Consider the following 26,014-nt stretch of genomic DNA (forward strand, 5'->3'; position numbering starts at 1 on the left):
GAAACCCATCATTCTCCACAGGCATGATAGATCAGAATGTTTGAGGAGTTCTCTGTAACTTTGCTTTAAAAAAGTTGTTCAGATGCTCACTGTGACCTACTGTTTTAATCACAGACTATATCCAAAAACATTGAATTGATTGTCTCCTGAATTTCTATGTAAGAAGAAAAATATACATGTACTTGCATACGTACCTACACACACATATTATATTGGGATTAAATTTACTCTTTGCTAGTATTTTCCAATAGTACTTCAAAAAGATACTTCACTATTGTAGGCATTTTAGTAGATAATTATAAAGTGTTTAACATGCAAAACACCAGGGAAGGCACACACCATGACCCCACAAAACCCACCTTACATTCTTGAATGATTATGACTGTAAAAATCCTAGTGCCATTTTTTATTTTACAAAATACAGAACATGAGGAAGAAACCTTCCACTTTCAACACAGAGGTAATAAAATATAAAATAATCAATGGATTTGCCCCAGAGCTGAAAATATGAATCACCTGGCCCACTATCATTTTTCCTATTACAGAACACAAAATAATTTTCTTGGTTAAAGGCAGTTGTTACCCTATCACCCGCTCAAATCAATATCAACTGTATGGTTGAGACTCCTCTGGCTAAAATTATATATCAAAGATGCTCAAAGCAAGGGAAAATCATTTTTATTATGTTTCCTTGACTTCTCTACTTTCTTTTACTTTATAAATAACAGCCAAGACATTGGGATTTTCTTCAAAGCTTCAGCACTGAGACACTTGTTAAGTGCAGTTTATAATCTCATATCGTTCTTCAAAATATTGGCTTTTAAAATAAGATAAACATTTCTGCACAACTTAGTCACCCATTCTGAGATAAAAATCAAAGGAAAATATAAAAATTTAAGTAAATTTTTCTTGGTTAGTGATATAAAATTTTAGCAAAGTTATCAAGAAGTTATTCCTGGTTAATTTACTTGAAAATTATTTGATCAATAATAAGTATGGTGTCAATGGAGTTGCATTTATATTTCTGATTTATAAATATTTTTAAAATGCAAAAGCGATCACCACTTTTCCAAAATAGGTATTTCTCATCTTTTTAAATTTTAAATTGACAGAGTGACACGAAGTATTGTTATATCATTCCCTCAAGACTACAAAAGAAAAGAGCAAAAAACTAAAAGACAAACACAGATTTGCATCTATTATTCATAAGTAGGGACCACTAAGAACACGTGTGGATGATATTGATGACATGAAATAAATAGGGACAAAAGAAATCTTACTGGCTAGTTTGCTAAACTCTTTTTCCAGAATTTTCAAATGCAGGGAATATTGTCAGGGACATGCATATAGCCACTCTTTTATTTCATTTAAATTTTTATTTCCATTTATTTCTACATTTCCATTAATGGATTAATACTCCAATTTTATTATTTTTCTAATCTTCAAGAAACAAATAATTTTCTTGGAATTTACCTAAAGTATCTCACATGGGTAAAAAGAATGAAGGCTTTCAGCTCATTTTAACCCCACTTTGGGTATTACTGGATTCAGTTTGCTAAAATTTTGTTTAGATTTTTGAAATAACATTCACTAGAGAAATTGATCTATAGTTTTTCTTTTAATGCCCTTGATAGGTTTTGATATAAGGATTATTCTCATTTAATAAAAAAGGAACTAAGAATTATTTTATCTTTAAAATAGAAGATTTTGTATTTAAATGTTTGGAAGAGTTTGCTCATGAAATCATCTAAATTTGGAGATTTTCTGGTATTTTTAAAATAATAGATTAATGTACTGAACAGAACAAGTGCTATTGAGATTTGCCTATTTCTCTTTTCAGTTTTGGTAGGTTATATTTTTTTCTAAAAATGTGGGCATCTAAATTTTCAGATTAATATGCCTTATTTATTTATTTATTATTTATTTTCACAAATAAGAATTACTATTTGTCACCATTAAATGTCTGAATTTTATTTATTGTTTATATATTTTTAAAGATTTTATTTATTTATTTGACAGAGACAGAGACAGCGAGAGAGGGAACACAAGCAAGGGCAGAGGGAGAGAGAGAAGCAGGCTTCTCGCGAGCAGGGAGCCTGATGCAGGGCTTGATCCCCGATCCTGGGGATCATGACCCAAGCAGAAGGCAGATGCTTAACGACTGAGCCACCCAGGGGCCCCAAAATGTCTGAATTTTAAACAGGTTCTTGGACTGGTGGCCCCCATCCATGAGCTCATTCAACTTAACACTGATCTCATCCCCAGTAACTTTTCCAGAACTACTAACTTCACCATGAAGCTCTTTGAGCTTTCTCAATTCAAACTCAGGCTTCTGCATTTTTACTTTCCTAACAAAGACATCTTGGAGTGGATAAAGAGACTGATAACCTTTTCTATGTCTATGTCATCAGAAAAGACATAGAAATTCACCGACCACTTCTTTTAGGTCATCGTTTGCACCTCTCGGGTCATGATTTCCATCATCTTTTTCCAAATTTGGTAGACCTGCTCATGCTGAGTGTAAGAGGTCTTCTGAATCTGATTGTTATGTTTTCTTAGTAAAACCAACACAAAAGAGATGAAGCCAATAACCACTGATAGTCTTGACATCAACATGAGCTTCAATCATGGTCTGCCATTTTTTGACCATGGAACAAACACATTTTGTCACGGGTAAGATCTATGCCATGGAAATTAGGCAGTTTTTGCCCTGAGCATCCTCAGTAATTAGCTTGACTTTTATAAATGCAACTACATCATTCTGCAGATCAGCAAGGCTCACTTCAAAAACCCAACCCTTGAGGCCATCAGATGCAATTTTGGTTCTTTCAGTTCTCGTGACTAGTGTTTTTCCAATATTTCTTATACTGACCATAGCTGGTGCTTTCACATCAGTCTTTCTTAGAAAATGTATCAACTACTTTCTTCCTGGCTCCTTTTTTGCCGCCTTTCCTAAAGACACTTGTTTTTGCTGACCACCAACGCACGGCTCCAGGAGCCAAAAGGCAATATGCCTTTTTAAAAATATATTCTTTAGATTTCTAATATTTTTAAGATCTTAATATCTTTAAGCTATATATTTAATATCTAATATCTTTCTGATAATATAAATTTATCACGTTTTTTCCTTGATTAGTCTGGCTAGGTTTTTATTTATTTTGTTATGTTTTACAAAAATTCAATTTTTTTACTTTACTGGTTTTCTCTACAAATAGAGGGAAATATGCTTACTTTATAATTTAATACTTTTTGCTTTTATATTTACTTTTTCTTTCTATCTTCTTTGACCATTCCATCTTTAAGCTGTTCTAGTCTGCCTCTTCTACACTCACTACTCCACAAAAATAAGTCTTGTCAAATTTAGCAACACCTCCACATTGCTATATCCACAGGAAATTTTCTTAAGAATATTGGATATAGGTTATTGATCATCATGTCAGCAATTAAATATACAATATAGTGACTTAGGATATAGTCTCTGGAGGCCGAATTTCTGGGATCAAATTCTTGCTCTGCTGTATGGACCTTAGGTAAATTGTTTTACCTTTCTGTATATAGTTTTCTTTATCATTAAAATGAATATTCCAAACACAATATGCAATTAAGTGAGTTGATACATGTAAAGTTCTTAAAATAAGCCTGACACATATTTAGATTCTTAATATATATTTGGTATCATTACTATATCCTTATTTTTGTTTTCATCCAAGCAGTTGTAAAAATCACAATGTACATCCATTTCTAATATTGTGGTCACTCTCAACATGTGGTTTTCAAACTTTCATGTATGTATGAATCATCTAGGGTGATTTCTAAATATTTAATTCAATATTTTACTTTTCTATTAATTTTAATATTTTTATCTAATAATTCTGGGTAGGATTCAAAAATTACATTCCCAGTAATTACTCCAATTGTTCTCATGTAGGTGGCTTACAGAGCACTTTTTAAAATCCCTGCTGACCAAGATTCTCTCCTTGACCAAACTGTAGTCAGATTTTTCTTGACTATGCCTCCATCTTGGCCTATAAAGACTTGAACAAACACTACTATAGTTTCTAACAATTCCAGGCAGTACCCGTAGGATGTCTCTAGTCCCTCTTAAAGTGCCTGCTTGAGAAAACTCATGCTGCCAAAAGAATTTACTGTCTGTTGAAGACAATGCCTGAAGATAGGGCCCCTGCTTCCCAGTCTTTGTGTGAAGGAAGAAGCCAACCTTTGGTAAGTGCCAGTTAGCAAACCCAGATGGGTTTCACTTGGACCACCTCTACCCGATTCTGCCTTTTCGTGATTTTTCACTTCCCTGACTGTTTAAGCCCCAGACATTTCTCCTGCCTACTCTACTCTCCTTTCAAAGGTCTGATCGCCTCTGAACATATCAGAATGGAGCTCAGCCCTTTCCCCTGCAGTCAGTAGTTACTGAATATAATCTGTTCTCACTCCTTGAAATTAATGTCTGGTTGTGTTTATCTTTGACACTGCCCCACAATTAGCATCACTTTAATGTAATTTTGAAATAAATCTCATGATGCAAGATTCTCAAATTTTATCCAACTTTTTTTTTTTTTCTTTTTGTCCTGCTGCTAGGTAACAATTTGTTTTATAAACCTCCCTGGTGATTGTTATTGAACAAAAAATTTAGACCCATAAATCTAACTGTGGCCTTGCTCTTTTTAACCATTAATGTAAAGGGTTTAATTTTGAACTCTCATTTTTGTTCAGTTTATCTATAAGTTTATCCTCATGCCAGGGCCACGCCGCCTTGACTAGTATAGATTTATAGCAAGTTTTGAAATTGGAAAGCGTTTAAGTGCTTGATCTTATTCTCCTCTCAAGAAGTTTTGGCTACTCTGCCTCATTTGCCTTTCTCTGTAAACTTGAACTTGTCAATTTCTACAAACAAAAAGGCTCGGCAGGGGGGTGGGGGTGGGTGGGTGGGGGGTTGAAATTGACTTAATTAAATCTATAGACCAATCATGGTGAATTGTCATTTTAATACATTTAATCTTCTGATTCATGAATATGGAATGTCTCTCCATTTTTAATCTTCCTTCTCACAGCAGCATTTTGAAATTTTCAGTACACAGTCTTGTACTGCTTTTGTTAATGTTACTTCTGAGTATTTTATTCTTTTTTTTTTCATGCAATTGTGAATGGAATTGTTTTTTTCTAATTTCATTTGCAAATGTTCACTACTAGTATAGAACTATAATTAATGTTTCTATATTGATGTTAAATCCTGTGATCTTGATCCTGACCTTATTTGAAAGGTTTGCTACTTTTTGTGACTTATTTGAATTTTCTACATACAGAATCAAGTCATCTGCAAATAAAACAATCTTCTTTCTTTCCAATTTGGATACCTTTTATTTCTTTATCATTTTCTTCTGCTGTTTTTCTGTCTAATTCACTGCCTATACCTTCAATGCATGCAATGTTGAATAAGAGTGGAGAGAGCAGGCATCCTTGCCTTTTCCTGATCTTAAGCAGGAAGCGTTTGTTGTTTCACCATCTTAGTAAACTTTTCACTTTAGTGGTGAAACATCAAATGTTTTCCCCTAAAATCATAAAAAAAAAAGCTATAGCTATAGGACTTTTGTAGATACTCTTTATCTGTTTCAGGAAGTTCTATTCTTAATCTGTTAGAAGTTATCATCAGTGGATATAAGATTTTTTGAAACTTATTTGTGCATTTATTAATATGATCATGAGGTTTTGTTACTTTATTAATATGGTGCCTTACATTAATTGATTTTCAGATATTACACCAACCTTTCATTCCTGAGATAAACCTCATTTGGGCATGGTGTACATATAATCATTTTCCTACATGGCTGGATTTATTTGCTAATATTTTCTTGAGGATTTTTGCAGCCATATTCATGAAATCTATTGGCTAGTACTTTTTTTTTTCCTTATTGATGTCTTTTTCCTCTCTACTGATAGGATTAGGATAGCACTTGCCTCACAAAATGAATTAGGAAGTGTTCCCTCCCCCTTTATTTCTGAAAGAAATTTTTCCATTTCTGTTGCTTCTTCCCTTTTCTGGAGGAGTTCACAAAGCGTTGTTATTACTTGCTCCTCTTAATGACCAGTTGAATTCCCAGGGTAGCCATGGGAGGTTGGTCTTTACTTAGGGAGAAGATTTTGAACTGTTGATTTAATTTCTTCATTTGTTATACATCTATTCATATACTCTATTTTTTGTTGTTGTTCTTATTGTTGTTCAGATTTAGTAATTTTTATCCTTTTAGGAATTTTTCCATTTTAACCACATTGTGCAATTCGTTGGCAAAATATTATTCATAATATTCCCTTGTGATTTTTTTTTAATTTCTGTAAAATCAGTAGTGCTAGCCTCTCTTTTATTCCTGTTTTGGTAATTTGTTTCTACTCTTATTTTCTTGCCAACTCTAAGTAAATATTTGACAAGTTTGTTGATTTTTTCAATAAAATTTTGGGGATTCGCTTTTGTAGTATTTTTTTTTTTTGTATTTGATACCATTTCTTTTTTTTTTTTTTTTAGATTTATTTATTTGAGAGAGAGAAAGAGTGCACACCTGTGTGTGAGGGGGAGGGGAAGAAGGAGAGAGAAAATCTCAAGCAGACACCCCACTGAGCACAGAGTCTAACTCAGCTGGTCCCATCACCCATGAGACCATAACCTGAGCTGAAACCAAGAGTCTGATTAGCCACCCAAGTTTCCTTACTTCTTTTCTAATCTTATTTCCTTCTTGTGTTATGTTTAATTTACTCTTTTATTTTCTAGCTCTCTAAAATTAATTCATGGGTTATTGCTTTGAAATATTTCTTTTCAAATCCAGGCATTTCATTTATAAATTTTCTTCTAAGCACTGTTTTAGATACATGCCATGAAGTTCTATGTATTGTGTTTTCATTTTTGCTCAACTCAAAATGTTTTCTGATTTCTTTTTTGATTTATTCTTTAGTTCATTGGTTGCTTAGAGGTGTGCTGGTTAATTTCCAAATATTTTTGGATTTCTCATGTTCTTCTTTCTTTTTTTATTTCTAATGTAATTCCATAGTGATCAGAGAACATACTTTATAGGAATCCAATTATTTTACATTTATTGAGAATTCTTATGGCCTAGAACATAATCTTTCCTGAAACATGTTCCATGTATTTTTTCTACTGCTGTTGGATAGTGTATTCTATGAATATCTCTTTGGTCATCTTCATCAATAATGTCTTTCATAATCTTATGTCTCACATCCTTAATAATCTTGCTGATTTTCACTCTAACTGAGCTCACTATTTGTGGGAGTAGGGCATTGAATTGTCCAAATATTTTTGTTACATTTTCTATTTATCCTTTAAATTGTCTAAATTTGCTACATATATTTTTTAAATATTTTGTTAGGTGCATGTGTGTTTATAATTATTATGCCTCCCAAGTGAGTTGATCTTTTATTTTTTTTTAGATTTTTTTAAATTTATTTATTTGAGAGAGAGAGAGCACATGAGAGGGGGGGTGGGTCAGAGGGAGAAGCAGACTCCCTGCTGAACAGAGAGCCCGATGCGGGACTCGATCCTGGGACTCCAGGATCATGACCTGAGCTGAAGGCAGTCGCTTAACCAACTGAGCCACCCAGGTGCCCGTGAGTTGATCTTTTATAATTAGAAAATGTCCATCTGGTAACTAAAAGCAATTTTTTCTTAATGTCTTTTGTTTGACATTAGTATAGTCACTCTGGCTTTCTCATGGTTACTGTTGCATGGTGTATCTCTTCCCCTCCTTTTATTTTTGATTAATTGTGTCTTTGAATCTAAAGAGTACCTCTTATATGGGGTATATATTTGGATCTTTATAATTTTTTGTTTGTTTCATTTTTGTTTCTATCCATTCTGACAATCTCTGCCTTTTAATGAGAGTTCTTAATCCATGAATGCTTAATATCATTATTGACATGGTTGGATTTATATCTACCATTTTGCTATTTGTTTCCTTTATGTTTCACACCTTCTCTCTCTCCGTCCCTTTCTCTGTCTCTCTCTCTTTTCCCTCTATTTCCTTTCTTGATGTTATGTTGATAATTATCTAATGTGCCATAAAATTGTTTTGTTGAATTATCTACTGGATTTGTGTGTGTGTGTGTGTGTGTGTGTGTTTTGGTAGATATTTTTTAGTTTTTGCTCTAGGGATTGCAACATAATTCTTAATGGGTCAAAAATTCTAGTTTCTTTACATACCTCATAATATTCTTTTGAAAGCTGAACTTTTAGAATTACATTGCAGCAATTCTAGACTCTGGTTTCCACCAGGATTGATATTTGCTTCTATTTTTATGTTTATTAGGGACTTGGTTGGACTAATTTGTTGCCTGTGTGGTGACTGATGTCTCTGCTCAGTTATTTGTTTCTATTTTTGTCTTCTTTAATTCTTGTTTTGCTTTTTAGGGTTAGTTTGTTTGACATAGTTCTTGGGTCAACATAGCTTAGTTCTCATCCAATGCTTGTTTAGAGGTTATGCTCAAACACTTGGAAAGAGTAGGACTTTCACATTTTGCCAATAGATCTCTTAAAATCCAGTAGCTCATTAAGACCCCTGCAATCTTTTCTAAGTTTGCACACAGTGCTGTGCATACAGTCTTTCTTGCAGTGAGCCTGCTAGTAGACTGCAGCCTACACCCCCAGGTAAACTTCTGGATGATAGAGCTGGAATGGGTAAGGACAAAGCAGCCCTGGACTAAAATTCTACAATCCTCCACTATTTTTACTGAGGCTCAGTTGATATTCTTAAAGTCATGTTTCTCATTTATTGTATGGTTTTGGTCAATTTCCAGAGCACTTGAATGGTTATTTTTGACAATTTGTCCAGTTTTTATCATTGCTTTTTTGGAGAGAGATTTTGTCATTTTCTTCAATTTGCCATTCCAGAAGTCTCACATTGTTCTTTTAAAGCTACTTTAAACTCAGGTGTTTTTTTTTTTTTTCCTCTCTATTTTTTTCTTGGTATGAAGTAGAAGTATTTGAAATGTTTCAATTCTGTTTGAATCCCAATTGTTATCTACATTGCAGCACCTATACTGACAACAGTGTTTTTTTATAATAAAATATATTTAATTTTTTTATTATGTTCAGTGAGCCACTGTATAGTACTTTAATCTACTAAGAAATACATAACTTTTTTCTTCTCATATACCTTATGTATAGCAACATATCCAAACTCCTTTGACTGAATTTCAGGATATCTTTACAAATTATTTTTTGTTGCTGTTTTTGTTCTTGTTTTGCTATAAATGTTCAATTTCTTTTGATAAAAAATGTACAGGAGTCTTTTATATAAACAATATATAAGAAAAATTCCTTGTCATACTGTTTGAAATAGTCTCACAATTGGAATAGTAAGACAGATATCACAGTTCTTAGATGAAAACTGGGACATGTTCACCAGGCTCTTTAACTTTCTAGTGAAATTTCTATCTTAGAAAAATTCCATATGGAGCTGGGGAAAAGTATGCCTTTTTTAATCTAATGCATTAATCAAACATTAATTTTTGCTAATGTGGGTAGAGAAAGATCATAGGATGATTATGTGGCATATGTTTGATACATACAAACAGGAGTGCAGCACAGTTCTGCCTGAAACTATGATTTGTTGACTAAAAGAGAAATTCTCATCATAAAAATCTCAAGAAGTCTTGTAGCTATTTAATAAAGATGGATGTCACCTTGGTGTAGGTGGTGTCACTGAAGTTGATTTACACTGTTAATTCTTTCTCAACTTTATTTTTTCTTAAGTAGATTCCCATGCTATTATCAGAATATGTAATATTCAGACTTGTAGGAATTAGAAGTTGGAAAGGTTTCAGTAAATGGCTAAGAATTTTACAAGTAATAATACTGTTCAAGTTCACTTTCTAAGTTCAATTATGAAGTTATTCACTCACCCAGTTATTCAGTCATCCAGTTCTTCATGTTGTTATTTGATTATGTATAACTTTAAAAAGGATAAAGTGAATAAAATTTTTTATTTAGAATTAAACATTGAAATATCTGGTACATTTCAAAGCACATAAAATAAGCTGAATCATTCTGGAAGGCATTTTGTGTCTGGAATTTGTCTATAAGCCTTCTGAGCATCTCAGAGATCAGCTTATTCCTCACCCCCTTTAGCCACGCCTATCTTAAGATTGTCTATCCATACTGAAAACATGCCAACTTTGCTATCATTTCAAATAGACTTCTTTATTAATCTGTCAATATTATCAATAACAGCTCACAGTCATTTTAGAAATAAGAATTCCCGCCTCAAAATTATTCAAGGATGAAATGGGTAAATGTGCCTTTTTGTGTAAAGTATAATTTTAGATTCTTTCACATATTAAATTCCTTTAACTCTCACCTCCTTCCCTGAAGTAGATTCTCTACTATAAGCATGGAAACTGTAGGACAAGAAGTTAAATAAGCCATCGGAGAGCTCATAAATTTTCTAACTGGAATTTCAATTCACGCATATCTGATTGCCAAACTCACACTCTCCCTATGTTCGTGGTGCGTAATAAGTATTAGTTGAGCACCTACTATGCCCAAGTCCATATGCCAGGCTTTTTAGATTTCTTTGTAGAAATCTCTTACTTCACCCTTTAAATAAAGGTTCAGATAAAAAAAAATGACTTGAATTTGTTTTTCTACTTATTCCAACATCACACATTTATAAAACATTCAGGAGCTTTGTATCTTATCAGAAAAATACATACCAAAAACCTGAACTATCATTATTTATTCAGAACAAGGCCTTTTCATTTACTTTGTCTTCTTTAAGTACTGAGTACTGGCAGTGATGTGCCACCTTCAGGAGTTTTTATTCTAACACTTAGGTTACAAGGATAGCAGCTGTATTTTCATAGTTTTTCTGTATATGGGTAGGACTCCAGGTATTCATACTGGATTGAAAATATACTAGAATTTCTCTTTTTATGCTTAATAAAAGATCACCTTAAAATAAATCTGTTTCCATTTTGAATAACAAAGCCAAAGTCTTATATTCCAGCTTTACAATAAAATAAAATGAAGATTTCCCTTTAAATGGAACATCCTGCATCTCAAAAAGTTGAATAAGATGACACTTAAGAAGTCATTCCAGCCAGTTAGTTAGGGCATGGGGGAAAGTTCAACACTAGAACATTCTCTGAATGTATTGTATTTTTATTTGATTACGGGCAGGATTCATTTTCATTTAATTTGCCAACATGCCTCTCAGTGTTTTATTCTTAGATAAACAAGTGATTGTAGGCATGTTGAGCCAATTACTCCTATTCTGTTCCTAAATTGGCATTAATACAGTAGCTGGATGGAAATGGTCCCATGCTTGCTGACACATTATTAATGACCAGTGATGCAAAAAATATTGCTATAGCCATACTTACTTGTCTCTATGCTTGAGACCAATGGGCTTGATCACTCTCATGCTGCATATTGTTTTTCCTTTTTTGAGGAAAAGTCAGCATACTTTTACCAACAGGAAAGTCAGCTTCATATCTCCCAGCTCTACTGGAGGCTGAGTTCTGGCATAGATGAAACGAAAAATTTCAATGCTTTTGCTTTGGTCCTGGATATCCACTAATAATGTTTAATATTTTGGGACAACATTCTAATTAGAACATATGGTAACTTTTTTTTGTTTGTTTTTTGATAGAAAGGATACTAGATATATTCCATCAACAGGTCATATCATATCCTCATGATATTAATGGTCAAGTACCTGATGGTGACCAAAAATAGCCTTAAAAGCTTAGGGCTAAAATTTCAGTATTGAAGTTAAACACTCAAGCTCTGTAGTTAAAAAAATCTGGGATTTAGTCACAACTGTTCTACTTAATCAATGAGTCAACTTGGACACATTACTTAAACTTTATCTAAGATTTTTCATCTCTCAGATGAGGGTGGTATTAACCACCTTTTTTTTTTTTTAATAGAGTTATTGTGAGCATTAAATGATATAACTCAGTCTATATCATCGAATTAACCTTCATGTTCCTTCAGCTCCTACCTAATACTTTGCTTACTGTAATCAGAATCTTATCTTGTTCCTGGCTTCAAGCTCTTACTTCAACAGATCCCAGGATTTAGGCCCCTTTACTCAAGTAGTGTTTGGAGTCTGTGCCTCATTTTCACATATTTTGCCCCTGAAAGTATGATCCTATGTTGTCTCCCCTGTATTACTAAAGATTCCAGTTCTTATTCTCTTGCCCCTCATGGAGCTGATCCCAAGAGTGTTCCTCAGCACACACAAATCAGTGTCCTGAAGTTCGCTACCTGAGAAAGTTATCTAAGGCAGCCCCCATCTCTGGTTGGATTCCTCCTCACTCTTTTACAATGACCATCTACCTGTTCAGGTATATATTTATTATCACCTATATTTATTACTAACTTTTTGGGTCCTTAAAAACAGATTGTATGTTTCAGGACATCTATCAATCAAAGCATCCATTGTCAATCATTCCAAATATTTGTTCAAGCTTTATGACCCAAACATTGTTCTAAGAGACGCATATATAGATTGTCTCATTTAATCCCTGTGACTCTATGAGGTGGGTGCTATTATTATCCCCATTTTTCAGATGAGAATGCTGAGTCACAGTACATGGAGGAGCCAGGATTTCGAATTTAAACCTCTGCCCTCTGATTCCTGAGGTCATACTCTTCACCATTCTGTTTCCCCATGGCCACGAAGCTAATTGCCTCCCACCCAGGACTCCTGCAGATCTCCCATTTCCAGACTCCTTGAGGCTTTTCCAGATCTCCAGTTGAAATACTCTCTGAAGTATAATTAATACTTTAATACTTCTCTGCAGAATCTGGCTGAAGTTGGGACTTTATTTCACTTGACTTCTTCCTCTTCACTATTCTGAATCTGTACTCTTACAGGTCTCTCCCAAGAGCACTTCCTCAGTAAATCACTTGCACATAATCCTCATCTCAGGGTCTGCCTCTGACAAACACAGGCTTAGCACAAAGAGTTAACTATTAGGAATTTTGAGGGAAAATAGAGAACATGATTTATGAAGAAAATACCAAACATCATATGATTTCAACCACAAATATTTCAAGACATAAAGGTATTCTATTATCCTTGTCATGCATAAGAGAAATTAATAATAATTCCTTGATAACATCAAAAACCCATTCAGTGTTCAAATTTCCACTTCTTTGGAATTTTTATTTGTTTATTATGTTTATTAGTTTTTATTTGCTTAAATCAGGGTCCACATAAAATTCAAATAATGTAATTTGTTGATGTTTATTGAAGTCTTTTTTGTAAGGTCTGCCCAATTTATTTATCCTTGTGATTTATTTGTTGGGGATAGGGTTGTTTATCCTGTTAACATTTCCTACAGTCTGCATTGTGTTGATTCTATTTCCATGGCACAGATTAATATGTTACTCTGTAAATTGCTAACTATTTGTAGAAGCTTGATCTGATTCAGTTTTATTTCTTCTGGCAAGACTGCTTCATTGGTAGGTTGTATGTCCTTCTATCAGGAAACACATAATGGCTGATTGCTTCTCTTTCTTATGTTAACAATTGTTGAGGATCAGTGCCTAGATTCATTAATTCAAATAGAAGTTTCAATGTGATAATTTCTAATTTTACAATGTCTTCTTTATCAGATTAAAACCTCTATAAAGGGAAAAAAAACCCTTCATCTAATATCTGGTTTACTAGTTTTCTAGTTATTATCCAAAAGGCAATAGAAATGCTTCACCTTTCATTTACCAGTTTCAAAATAATAAGCTTGGGTTTTTGTAGAATCTCCCAATGATGACCAGTGTGTTTTCTTTGCTCATTTTGTTTTCATTATGAATTCATGTATTTAATCATACTTAATGTGTTTCACTCCATGGCAGTTATTATTCTTATTAATGTTCAAATTGTCTCATCTTTGACCAATGGGACTCCCTTCAAATTGACTCTTCAGGAATTTTTGGATAACGACCTTCATTTCTGTTAATACAGGATGTTCCCAGTACATTTCCTGCCCCAGACTTGGAATCACCTATTTCTCCAAGATGCCCTGTCTCTCTTCCCCAGGTCCACATAACTTAAACCCTTTCATGTGTTGTTCTCATTCTTCTGAAAATTGAGAATCTCCTCTTAAAGGTGACTGATGATCCTCCAGTTTTGAGCCAGTGGCTCTCCCTTAGCCATTCTCTAGGATTTCTTTTAGAATTTTTGTTTCTGGAACTTCTTAATTTTGACACTCCACTTTTTTTTCCTCTTCCTTTTTCTTAATTACACTCCTTTCCACTAGTTTTTGTTAATCTCCTCTCTTCTGGTCATTACATGTAAGTGAATTTTACACATACATGTATTTATATATCCCCTAAAGGAAGTAAATAGTAATTTCTGGGTATTCAAGGCATCTCTGGGTATTCAAGGAAGGGCTCAGTTCCTTCAACAAATATGCAATATGTACTGAGAACATACTATATATCAAGCACTTTTATGTGCTGGGATAAGTTAGTGAATAAAGCAGACAGAGCTTTTGTTTAAGTATCAGAAGATAGAGGATTAAACAAAATAAAAACATACACATATATATTTATATACACTTGATAATTACTATACAGAAAATTATAGTTGTAGAGATGGATTTCAAGTACTCAGGAGGACAATAAGCCCAGAAGGCCTCTCTGAGAGGCTGAAACCTAACCTAAGTCCTGAGGAGGTACTGAAGTATACATACATCTATATAGGGCAAAGCATGCTGGAGAGAGGAACCAACAAGTGCAAAGGCCCTGAGGAAGATGTGTGCCTTGCATGTTACAGACATAGTGAGGAGTCACCTGTGGCTTGAGGTAAATGAACTCACAGAAGGGGAGTAGGATTTAGGATCAATACAGTAAAGAGTGGGGGAAGCAGAACGCATAGCACCTTATACGCCACGAGAACTTTGGCTTTTACTGAGTGAGTGAGAACTATTTGAGGTCATTGAGCAGACGAGTGATGTAATGTAACTTAACAAATTGGAGGGATCTCTTGGGCTGACATGTGGCAAGTAGACTGTAAAGGGGCAAGAGGAGTAGCAGGGGGACTTGTTAGAAGGTTATTGCAATAATCTCGGCCAAAGACCAGAGCATTAGCAGAGCTGGTGTGTAAGAAGTGGAGAAATTTGCCTAATTGAGAACTCATTCCCTGCCAACGCCAGAACCTGGCACATTGCCCTGATGTGCCAGTGGGAGCCAATTACACTGTGTCCAGGAGGCACTACATTTTACACTTTCCAATTAACCCATTCTTGCATCCTCAAGCAAGCTGTATTCTGATGAATGCAAACATGCCCACCTTAGTCAGAGGTTTTTGGCCACTACACTGCATTCATCCTTTAAACACACCAGAACACAACACATCTCATGCCATAAGCACACTGCATTCTGTAAGCATAATCCTTCCTGCTGCAGCCCCTAATGACCTATGTGATGGCCACCCAGCTCAGCTTGTCTTTCATATCTACATTTGAGATTCTCTATCCATCAGTCCTCCTCTAATCCCTCAACATTTAGTACCTTCTACATCTTGTTCTGCATCTTTGATATTTTCAATCTGTTCATTTAATCTATGTTGAGCTTTGTATTAAAAACTGCCAGATTACCCTTTATCATCTCATTCTGGACTTCAGATAAAATGGTTCAAAATTAGACTAAAGTTTATGGTAAAGTACAAGTTACGTCATGAATATCAGGGTCATATGATGACCTTTATTGCTCAGTCTCCTCAACCTTGGCTTAGGAGTCCTGAAATTGGCCCAGTTGGGCAGGAATTCATGAAAATACTGCCCAAAGAGAAATATCAAACTAATGAACATCGATGGTTTTCCTTAAGATGATTACTAGCAAGGTGCAAATCATCTGTTATCACCCTGGAATGAACTCCACCAATTCAAAATAATAGGAAAAATAAGAATAAAAAGACTGATGTTAAGAGTTGTCAAGAATACTTTTATCTGAAGTTAGTAGTTCGCAGACATCTTAAATAAATAAGTCCATAAAACTGATAATAAAACAAAACACACACACACACATACTCATATACATTCAGGTAAATTATACCAAATACTGTCATTGAAAAATATGTACTCAATAGTTTTAATGCCAACCACTATAAGCTCATTCTCTCTCTAATGAGGATGGAAGGAAAGCAGGAACCACATATACCCTTGTCTACCTTAAACTCTGAGTCATAGATCTTTTTTTTTTTTAAAGATTTTATTTATTTATTTGAGACAGAGAGAATGAGAGAGAGAGAGCACATGAGAGGGGGGAGGGTCAGAGGGAGAAGCAGACTCCCTGCCGAGCAGGGAGCCCGATGCGGGACTCGATCCAGGGACTCCAGGATCATGACCTGAGCCGAAGGCAGTCACTTAACCAACTGAGCCACCCAGGCGCCCCTGAGTCATAGATCTTAAAAGGTGATGTACTCCACTTCAGAAAATCCCAGATCCCGACTCATTTTATTTTTTTCCATTTTCCTGACTACAAATATATAAGGCAGGAAAAAATGTTAACTATTGAGGGCTGGGTCAGGAAAGGGAAGGGAACAGAGCGAAGGGTGCTGTTAGAGACTCAGCTGTGTAATCAGCTCTAGGGAAGTATGGGAAGTCAATCATCTTGACCTAGTAGTTCTCAATCTGCCTCCTGTCTTACTGGCCTCTATGTTTTTAGAATGGAGTGGGCATCTGATGTAGTCTGAGAACTACTCCCTGCCTCCTCCATGCAGGCACTTGGGCCCAAGGTTGCATAGAATGTACACAGTGCTGTTGCAATTTGGACAGCTAACCATGGTCCAGAGAGGTGCCTGAGAACGCAGTTGCAGCAGAACAACAGTTCTGTGCAGTGGTGCCACACAATTTGGGTTAAGTCCCCTGATCAGTGAGGCTTTCACAGTGATTACTGTGTTTTCCAGTATTAGCTCATGACCTGAACAGCCCTTTGGTGAGGCTGCGATGGCTGCCCACTTTGCTGTACTTTTGATACAGCCAACTCTTCAGTGCCATGCAGTATAGTTAACATTTGTTTGGGCAAAGTAACAGCTATTCAATTCACACAGGCTGACTCAAAAAGGAAAAATGTGCTAAGGAGATTCTTGGATTCAGAAACCAATGGAGGAATGTATTTGGGCTTCAGAAATTGTACTCCAGAAACCAATACTGCACTCCATGTTAACTAACTAAAATTTAATTTTAAATAAATAAAAAGAAAGAAATTAGTGAATCCAAGGATTCAAACAATGTTAAGACTTTTTCTCTTATTTTTCTGTGCTGCTTTCCGAGTATCTCTTTATTCAGCCCCCTGTATCTATACACTATCTTCCTCCATTTCAGTTCATGAAACAAAAACATGGCTGTGGTGGTTCCTTTATTGCACACATTAGGATTCAAGTATCCAAGGAATTAATGCTCCGGCAACCTTGGGCCCAAGTGCAGAAATCTGGACAAAGTATCTCACAGGTTCAGCTTACAGTTTGTTCCCAACCTTACTGGATCAGCCATCTGGTGTGGCTCAGTGGTGTCGGCCGCCAGGGTATTCCTACTATCAGCTGATTCCGAACCCCATTTTTTTTTAAGATTTTATTTATTTATTTGACAGAGAGAGACACAGCGAGAGAGGGAACACAAGCAGGGGGAGTGGGAGAGGGAGAAGCAGGCTTCCCGTGGAGAAGGGTGCTCGATGCGGGGCTCAATCCCAGGACCCTGTGATCATGACCCAAGCCGAAGGCAGACACTTAACGACCGAGCCACCCAGGTGCCCCATGAACCCCACGTTTTACTAGAAGACCAATCAAATCTGTCCAGGAAGAGAAGACATGGTGTGATATGGCTGCTCCTGCTTCTATAATGAAATTGGGGAGGAAAATACAATTCTTAGAAAAAAAGGTGCTGGGGGAAGACTAAGATAACTGTATATTCTATCTGCTTTCCTATGGCCATGATCTTTTCCCCTTTGCATATTATATATCATAGCTTCCCAGCATCTCTTTCTTTTTTTTTTTTTTCCAGCATCTCTTTCTAAATGCACAATTGTCACTATACCCTCCCCACAGACACATTTAGGCATGTTGTCAACCTGAATAATTTGGAAATTTTCATGTCCAGAAAATTTTGGAATGACTTAATGTCATTGTAATACAATGTATGCTTTATTTTTTCCTACATATAAAGAGAAATAATCATGCTGCAAAAACAAATGTAGAAATCGGAGGGGGAGATGAACGATGAGAGACTATGGACGCTGAGAAACAAACTGAGGGTTCTAGAGGGGAGGGGGTGGGGGGATGGGTTAGCCTGGTGATGGGTATTAAAGAGGGCACATATTGAATGGAGCACTGGGTGTTATACGCAAACAATGAATCATGGATCACTACATCAAAAACTAATGATGTAATGTATGTTGATTAACATAACATAATAAAATTAAAAAAAACAAATGTAGAAACTGTTTGTAATAATTAAGAAGAAATAATTCTTAACTTAATAATATTGGCTTAGGAAGAGAGTCAAACAATAGATAAACAGGATACCTCTTTGGAAAAATAATTAAAAAAAGGGCTATAAAGATTAACTTCCCATTTTTATTATGAGAAGATATACTAAAATGCACGTTCATACTCTTCAGCATATCTGTATTGGCTGAACATCTCTTTCCACTAAAATTAGTTTTCCAAGGACATGCACTACAACTTAATCGAAAGTTGCTTTTTTAATACAGATTCTCCTCCAAAATAATTTTATAGTTGCTAAGCAGTCAATTGCCAAACTGCATACTAAAATATACATAATGTGAATGGAGGCAAGACACAGGAGTAGGCAAAGGCGAGGAAGAAACACAGTGATTTCTATTCAGTTGGAAAAGGAATTAATGACTGGCTCAGTGAGAACGCTGGAAAGCTATGCCACCACCAGCATGATATTGTTGCAAAACTGCTTTCTGTGGATAGAATTCTTGCCATGAAAGCTTGGTTCAGCTTTTAGCAGCAATATATATGGGTTTCACCCTGGCAATCAGCACATTTATGATGGTCTTATTCAGGCCAAGAACTGGCTCAGGTGTTTTATTTTCAGGCTGAGATGTTTCCATGTATATAACTATATTTACAATAGAGAGGAACACCCAATATTCCTATTAAGACATAGATAGCACAAGTTCACTGGAGATGAGGCATAAAATTATGCAAAATTCTGTCTAGAGTTGGTGACTACGTATCACTTTGGGGCTGATCCTTATTTATTTTCAAGGATCACTCATAGGGAGCTTCCCATTGGTCTCCTTAATTGTGGAGGTCCAGGGCTAGCTGGCATCAATTGCTTTGGGGAAAGGTGTAATGAAATATTTTATGACCGGAAAAGGACAGATCTATTTGAATCCCCTTTGGTTGGCAGAACAGGTCCCTAAGAAGAATACACCAATTTGTATGAGTGAGAAAGGGACAAAATACAAAACTGGAAACCACAGTGGGAGGAAAGGAGTCCTGACTGGTGATTCAGGGTCAGACCAGGGCCTGTGGATTCAAAGAAGAGACTGGATATGGCCCTGTATGTGGCTGATGGTGAAGCCCTTCTGGAAATAGACACCCTGTACCATGGGTGAGTTTGTGGTTTGGTGGATTACATATAAGTATTGATATATGCACCTTAGCTGAAAGAGTAGATCAGGGAATTTGAATGTGCATATAAGAAACTTTTAAAAATACAGTTGACCCTTCAACAAAATGGGTTTGAACTGTACAGGTCCACTTATGGATGTATGCATGGATTCTTAGTTTTCAAAGAATCAGAAGTTATTGAGAAAAATACAGACTTTGAAGTAAAAAATTAAGATTTAAACACTGCTCCTATAAACTCATGTCAATTAGAAAAATTACTTGGATTTTCTGCCTTAATCTAACCCATGAGTTTACTGTGAGGATCAACTGTGCTGTCCTAAGACCACACGTGCACGTAGATTAAAGTACTTAATACAGTTGACTGTGAATTTTTGTTTGTCTGTCTTTGGCTGCAAACTTTGTATGAATAAGGTTTTACCTGACTTGTTTTTGAACTCCAATGTACAATAGTCCCTCAGTATAGCTTATTGAGTAAATAGAAGTGTCTTCTCAACAGCAAAGAGCGCCACTCATCTTTGGGGCACCTGTGTGGCTCAGTCGTTAAGCGTCTGCCTTCGGCTCAGGTCATGATCCCAGGGTCCTGGGATGGAGCCCCGCATCGGGCTCCCTGCTCAGTGGGAAGCCTGCTTCTCCCTCTCCCACTCCCCCTGCTTGTGTTCCCTCTCTCACTGTCTCTCTCTGTGTCAAATAAATAAATAAAATCTTAAAAAAAAAAGCACCACTCATCCTTAATACACAAATTTAATTAACATGATTCCTTTATTAGTTGGTAGTTAGAAATGTGCTTGTCAATAATGCTGAGCCTCAGGACATTATTACAAACATTCACTATTTCTGTGTTATTGATTCTTGGTTGCATTAGATAATAAGAATTTTACAGGAAACAATGATAGATAAACTAAATTTCATAGTTTATTCTAGAAAGGGAGTGGACCATAATTTTTTGTTTTGAAGGAAAATGAATATTTTATATTATAAAAATATTTTGCCCAAGGCAAACATGCTTTAAGTGTCACACCCAAAGCCACAACAATAATTAATGGCACGTTTGGAATACAAAATGCCTTATATCATGTCTTACACTATGTGAAAGGTTAAGAAATTGGATTGAAGGTGTCTTGACATAAGATCAAAACAAAGAATAGGTGTGAATAGGTATTTTTGTGTTTCTTTAGAGCAATATCCAGCTGTTAGAGATCATTACTATCATTGCATCCCTCATTACCCTTCCTCTTCTCTCATCCAGTGTGTCAGTATATGTGTACAATAGATGCTCTGCCTCATGAATCAGTCCACATTCTTCAGTCTATGCTTTCCCACTAGTCTATCTGCTCCTGCTGATCATCCTCCATGGTATCTACTTCTTCTGACCCACTAAACACTAACAGAGGTAAAATTTTAATTAACATGTTAATTGTCTTTAATTAATATATCAATATTAATTTATATTTTAATGAATATCAATTGACTAACTGTTTGAATAAAGGATGTCTGCTTGGTTAAAAACTTAGCCCAGGTTATACAACTAGTACCCGAGTACCTATTCATCAGAGTCCAATACCCATTATGTTTTCTTTTGCAGAGAATAAAACAAAGTATCTAAGAATTAGCCTTTTTAGATAATGATGGACGATCCTTGCAGATGTTAATTACTCAATTTTATTGAAATATCCTCTACCATGTGCTCAAACAAAAGCCCTGAACACATACATATATAACAAAATGTAGAAATTGAAATCTCAGAATAAAAGGAAACATGTATCAATGTGTGGGTATGGTTTTCCCACTTTTTTTTTCCTATCTACCTCCTACTCATTATTCAGTTAAATATCTGTTCTGCACTTAAACCTTCCCTGACTCACCTAAGGTAAGTCATATCATCAAGCAAATATTCATTAACAGGTGGACATGCCATGACACTGATCATATTTTATTGAATGTATTTATTCAATGTTTATCTTGGCTGCTAAATTTTACTTTTTAAAGACAGAATGTATCTGCTCTCTTTGCCCAATTTTCCATACATAGTAAAGGGTTTGGTGAATGAATGGAGAGCTAGCTACAAGGAAAGAAAGCAGTACTCCCTCTCTTCTTCCAATTCATCAAACCACCAACACCAAATGTGTATGCACGTGTGCCCACACACAGACACACACTACACACAATGCAAATGCAATTGATTAAAGGCAAAAGTTAGCCTTTGGTGACATAAAAAGATTAAGAGTCTTTTATACCCAAGCTATTCTTGCTCTCTGTATATTTAAAATATGAAAGTGTAGTGCTAAGAAAAACAAAATTCTACTGTGTAAATTTTAAAAATCTTACTGGCTTTATTCAAGGATTCATGAATCAGGCAGCATCCCATCTAGCAAACAGAAAAGAGCTCTGAAGAGCTGTACAAAATGAAAGACTTTTATAAGCAGAATTGGGTGGGACAAAAAAGTTGTACCAGCAAAGAACTGATTGTCTGTGGCAAGGTCACCTTCCTTTAGGGGAAGATAGGGTTCATCAGACAGATTACCTCACTAGTGCTGACCAGGTAATTCCAGATTGACTGGTTTAAGATTCCATTTCTGGCAGAGGCTGAAACTGTAATTAAGTTGAGTAGTAAGTCTCTAATTAGTGATGTGGGGCTTAGCACGAGTGACTCCATTTAGAATGTGTTGTCTCTTTGTTTAACAGTAGCAAGTTTTGACACAATTATGGTTGATGCTGTTTATGTCAAAATGCACTTAAAACATCAATATAATGGAATCTCTCTAGCATTATTTCTTATGGATGTACTGCAGAGATTTGGGAAATGTAATGCAAAAGAATTTATAATCCAAGACTTTATTTATTGAGAAAAATCACCCATGTTTTATTGGCATGGCACTACATTTACTGTAATTGCCTAATATAACCTTAAGTATACTTAATTGCCTTTTCTATCCTCTTTCCACTGACAAAACTGTGGCATGATTATAAAATACCAAACATGGACAGCAGAAGGAAAATTTTGCTTGAGAAAGAATGCACTGTTTATTATTTGTCAAATGTCACATTATTAGTTCTACTTATTCTGCACTTTAGTTATAATATATGCATACTAAATAGCAAATTTAGAGAATAAAAGAAAATGCTTGTTTCATATAGGATCGTGTGGTATAATAAGAAATATATTTGGTCTCTGTCCCAGCTTCCTGGAGCAAAACTCCTAAAATGCCTGTAACTTCCTGAGTGATAGGAATGTCTTTTGTTATTCAAATTTCAATTACACCTTAGCTCATGCTAATGAGGTGACTTAGGACAGGGCCACTAGGTAGCCTTAGTGGGCTCATCACCAGAAAGGCCAAGTGACTGGAGAGCTGAAACTTTCAACTGCCCACTGACCTCCAGGAGAGGGGAATGGTCTGGAAATTAAAGATCTACAAAAACTCTTGAACAAGGAGAACCGATGAGCTTCCCGTTGGTGAATGCATCCACATGCTGGACAGTGGTGCACCACGGTTCCCTGAGGGGGGTAGTTCTTGCATTCAGGACCCTCTGGATCTTGTCCTCTGTACATCTTCATCTAACTGTTCATCTGTATCCTTTATCATATCCTTTATAATAAATGTAAGTGAATGTTTCTCTGAGTCTTTGAACCACTATTTCTAGGTAGAGAGTGTTAGAATTGAGTCAAATTCATAGGATACCCAGCCAGTGTCCCCTGAGAATTTGGGAACTGCCTGGTGTTGTTGGAAAACACACAACAGAAATGACTATGCCATATTGGATTCTCAAGATTTTGCTTAGGTCACTGATGGACTCACTTAACACTCCTGCTTACTGTATCATATAACAAAATGCTTATCATATATCGTACATTTTTCTATGAACCAAGCACATATTTTTCAAAACTCTATAGAAGAGATACTAATTTTATTCCCATCTTGCAAATGACTAATCCAAGCTCAAATACTTTGAAAACTTTAAGTCATACACCTAACATATAAATGAGCTCCATATAGACACAGGTCCATCAAACTTCAGTGTTCATGCTCTGAACTGTTGCCCTATCATAGACCTTCTGCTACACACATGTGTGGTTCCCTACAGTTTGCCATTTCTCCTATTGTAGCTCTTATAAAACTTGTTCTTTGTAATTAAGTTAAATCTAATTTTTTTTGCCAAATAACTGATAACTAAAGGGAATCAGGAGAGTCCCTTCTTATTCTTAGATAGTAAGAGAAGTAAATTCCCTAATCCTAACAAGAGGCATCTCTATATTTAGACCAGAATCACTGTGGCAGAGGATTTTAAAACTCACTAGGTATCAAGAGCTTTCCTATACTTCCCAGCCTCTTGTGGTTGTTCTGGGTTATGTGTCTAGCTCTGGCTAATGGACTGAATGGAAGTCACTATCATTTGGAGGCAGTAAAAATTTTCTGGGTAATGCTCTACCTCTCTCTTTTTATCATTCAGTAACCCTGGAAACCATGCTTTGAGATGGCAGGACTTAAGATGTTAAGAATAATGAATCCCTAAGTCAATACAATGAGTTTACCTGGAAATCCACTGAAATGTAGCAGAATTTATGTGGATGGAAATAAACCTTGGTTTATTCAGCTCAATCAGATTAACACAAACACAGGAAAGAGACAATAAACATACAGTGATTGATCCAAAATCTTGAAGTTAGAGTTAATTAGCATGCTTTCAGTTTGAGGAATCAGAAAATCTTACTACAAATTACTTCAACAATAGGAAATGTATTATCTTATATGAAAATGTAATCAGGAGGTGGTTTATTCTAGCATAGCAGCTCAGCGATGTGCTCACAATATGACTACAAGCCCCAAACGTCATGTTATTAAACTTTAATATCTAAGGTTAGGGAGGAAAATGTTCTATTCTCACGTCTAGTTTTAAGGGAAGGGGAATTTTCCTATTACCCCTTTCCCATACAACCCCTTCCCCCCTTTATATGTAAGTGTCAAATTCTCCTGCCTAAACCAATTGCTATAATTGAATTGAGCTTTACTAGGATTGGTTCCCTAGTCTAATCAACATTCATTACCTGGGCTAAGAGATTCCATAAAACAAACAGTCACCTAATTTCTGAATAAACACAGGATTCTGCTACCAAGAAAAAAAGTCAATAATGGTTACTAAGGAGGTAACAGTGTCTGACAATAAGAAAGATATTCAGAGAGTAATGTAAAATGTTCTTTCAACATTACGCATCTGAATTCAAATACAATTTTAAGGTCAAAATGTAGTTAATATTACTTTCTCTTTAAACATTCTATTTTTTTTCCAGCTGCTTAATGTTTTATAGAAGCTCCAAACATGTTATCATCGTTTGTTAACCTAACACAGGAGTAGAAAAGCTTCTGATGGGAGCAAAAATTTCTCATCAATGCTCAACTATTAATTTCGTTTCTTTTTAAATCACAACTTTCAGGTAGCTGGCTTTAAACTATTATTTTATTTTTTCTATTTAATTTTAAACTATTTGTGTTGGTGTCAAGTAGAAAATACCAAATTTGTTAATATTCATTTTTGAATATTAGAGCACATGGATATTTTTAAGCAACGACCAATTTAGGGTTAAAATTGGATTCTCCTCATTCTCCAATAGGCTGCCACATTAAGCCAACTTGACTGAGAAGACATTTTGTATTTAAGGAACATAATGTTTGTTTAATGTAAACTCAAATTCAATTCCATATTATGACCACGAAAAGAGAAGCTCATCCAAGGAAACATTACTGTAGTTGTAAAGGTTGGTCAGGAGCTAAAATAGACTATTCTGTTTTTTGGCTCAAACTTTAACAGTTTCTGAGGTGATTTCTAAGAGAATCCACTGTAAAAGTCCCCACTGTGTATGCTTTTTAAGAACTTGTATTATAATCTCCACCTCTCCTAAGTATGAATTTAAATGATTGGCACTAATGTGCACACAGGATCAGGTGGGTTATTGGCTCTTCAAGATCGCTGGAGCGAGGAGGTGAATGATCTGTGAAATGAAAAACCTGACCCAAAGCGCGGAAGGAGTCCAAGAGGGCTGTTCCTGGCAGCACCCGCTTAGCGCGATTATGAGAATCACACAGGTGGATCATAAAAGCTCCCTAAATCTCAAAGCAGGGAGGGCAGATGAGGATGCTTTAATGAGCTATTTTATGCCTGTCCTTTCCTTAGTACATCTTTCTTACCTCTCAGCTACTCAGAGTTGTAACAATTAATAGTCTCTACCTCAAAGTGAAGTATTAAGGGGAGGAAATTACCTGAACCATTTGAGCTGAATGACTCAACTTTACCTCCATTTTCAAGAGATAGAAGTGGGCAAGGGGGAGATTAAAAAGGAAGAAAGAAAGAAAAGAAGGAAGGAAGGAAGGAAGGAAGGAAGGAAGGAAGGAAGGAAG

The 26,014-nt window shown here is 35.6% G+C and overlaps 1 pseudogene; it reads right to left on the bottom strand.

Moving 5' to 3' along the window:
- Positions 1 to 2,195: 2,195 nt before the first annotated feature.
- LOC118002497 overlaps positions 2,196 to 26,014 on the bottom strand; it is a 61,779-nt pseudogene continuing 37,960 nt past the window's right edge.

The sequence above is a fragment of the Mirounga leonina genome, unplaced genomic scaffold (genome assembly GCF_011800145.1).
Source record: "Mirounga leonina isolate KUSES-001 unplaced genomic scaffold, KU_Mleo_1.0 Mir_82, whole genome shotgun sequence".
NCBI lineage: Eukaryota > Metazoa > Chordata > Mammalia > Carnivora > Phocidae > Mirounga > Mirounga leonina.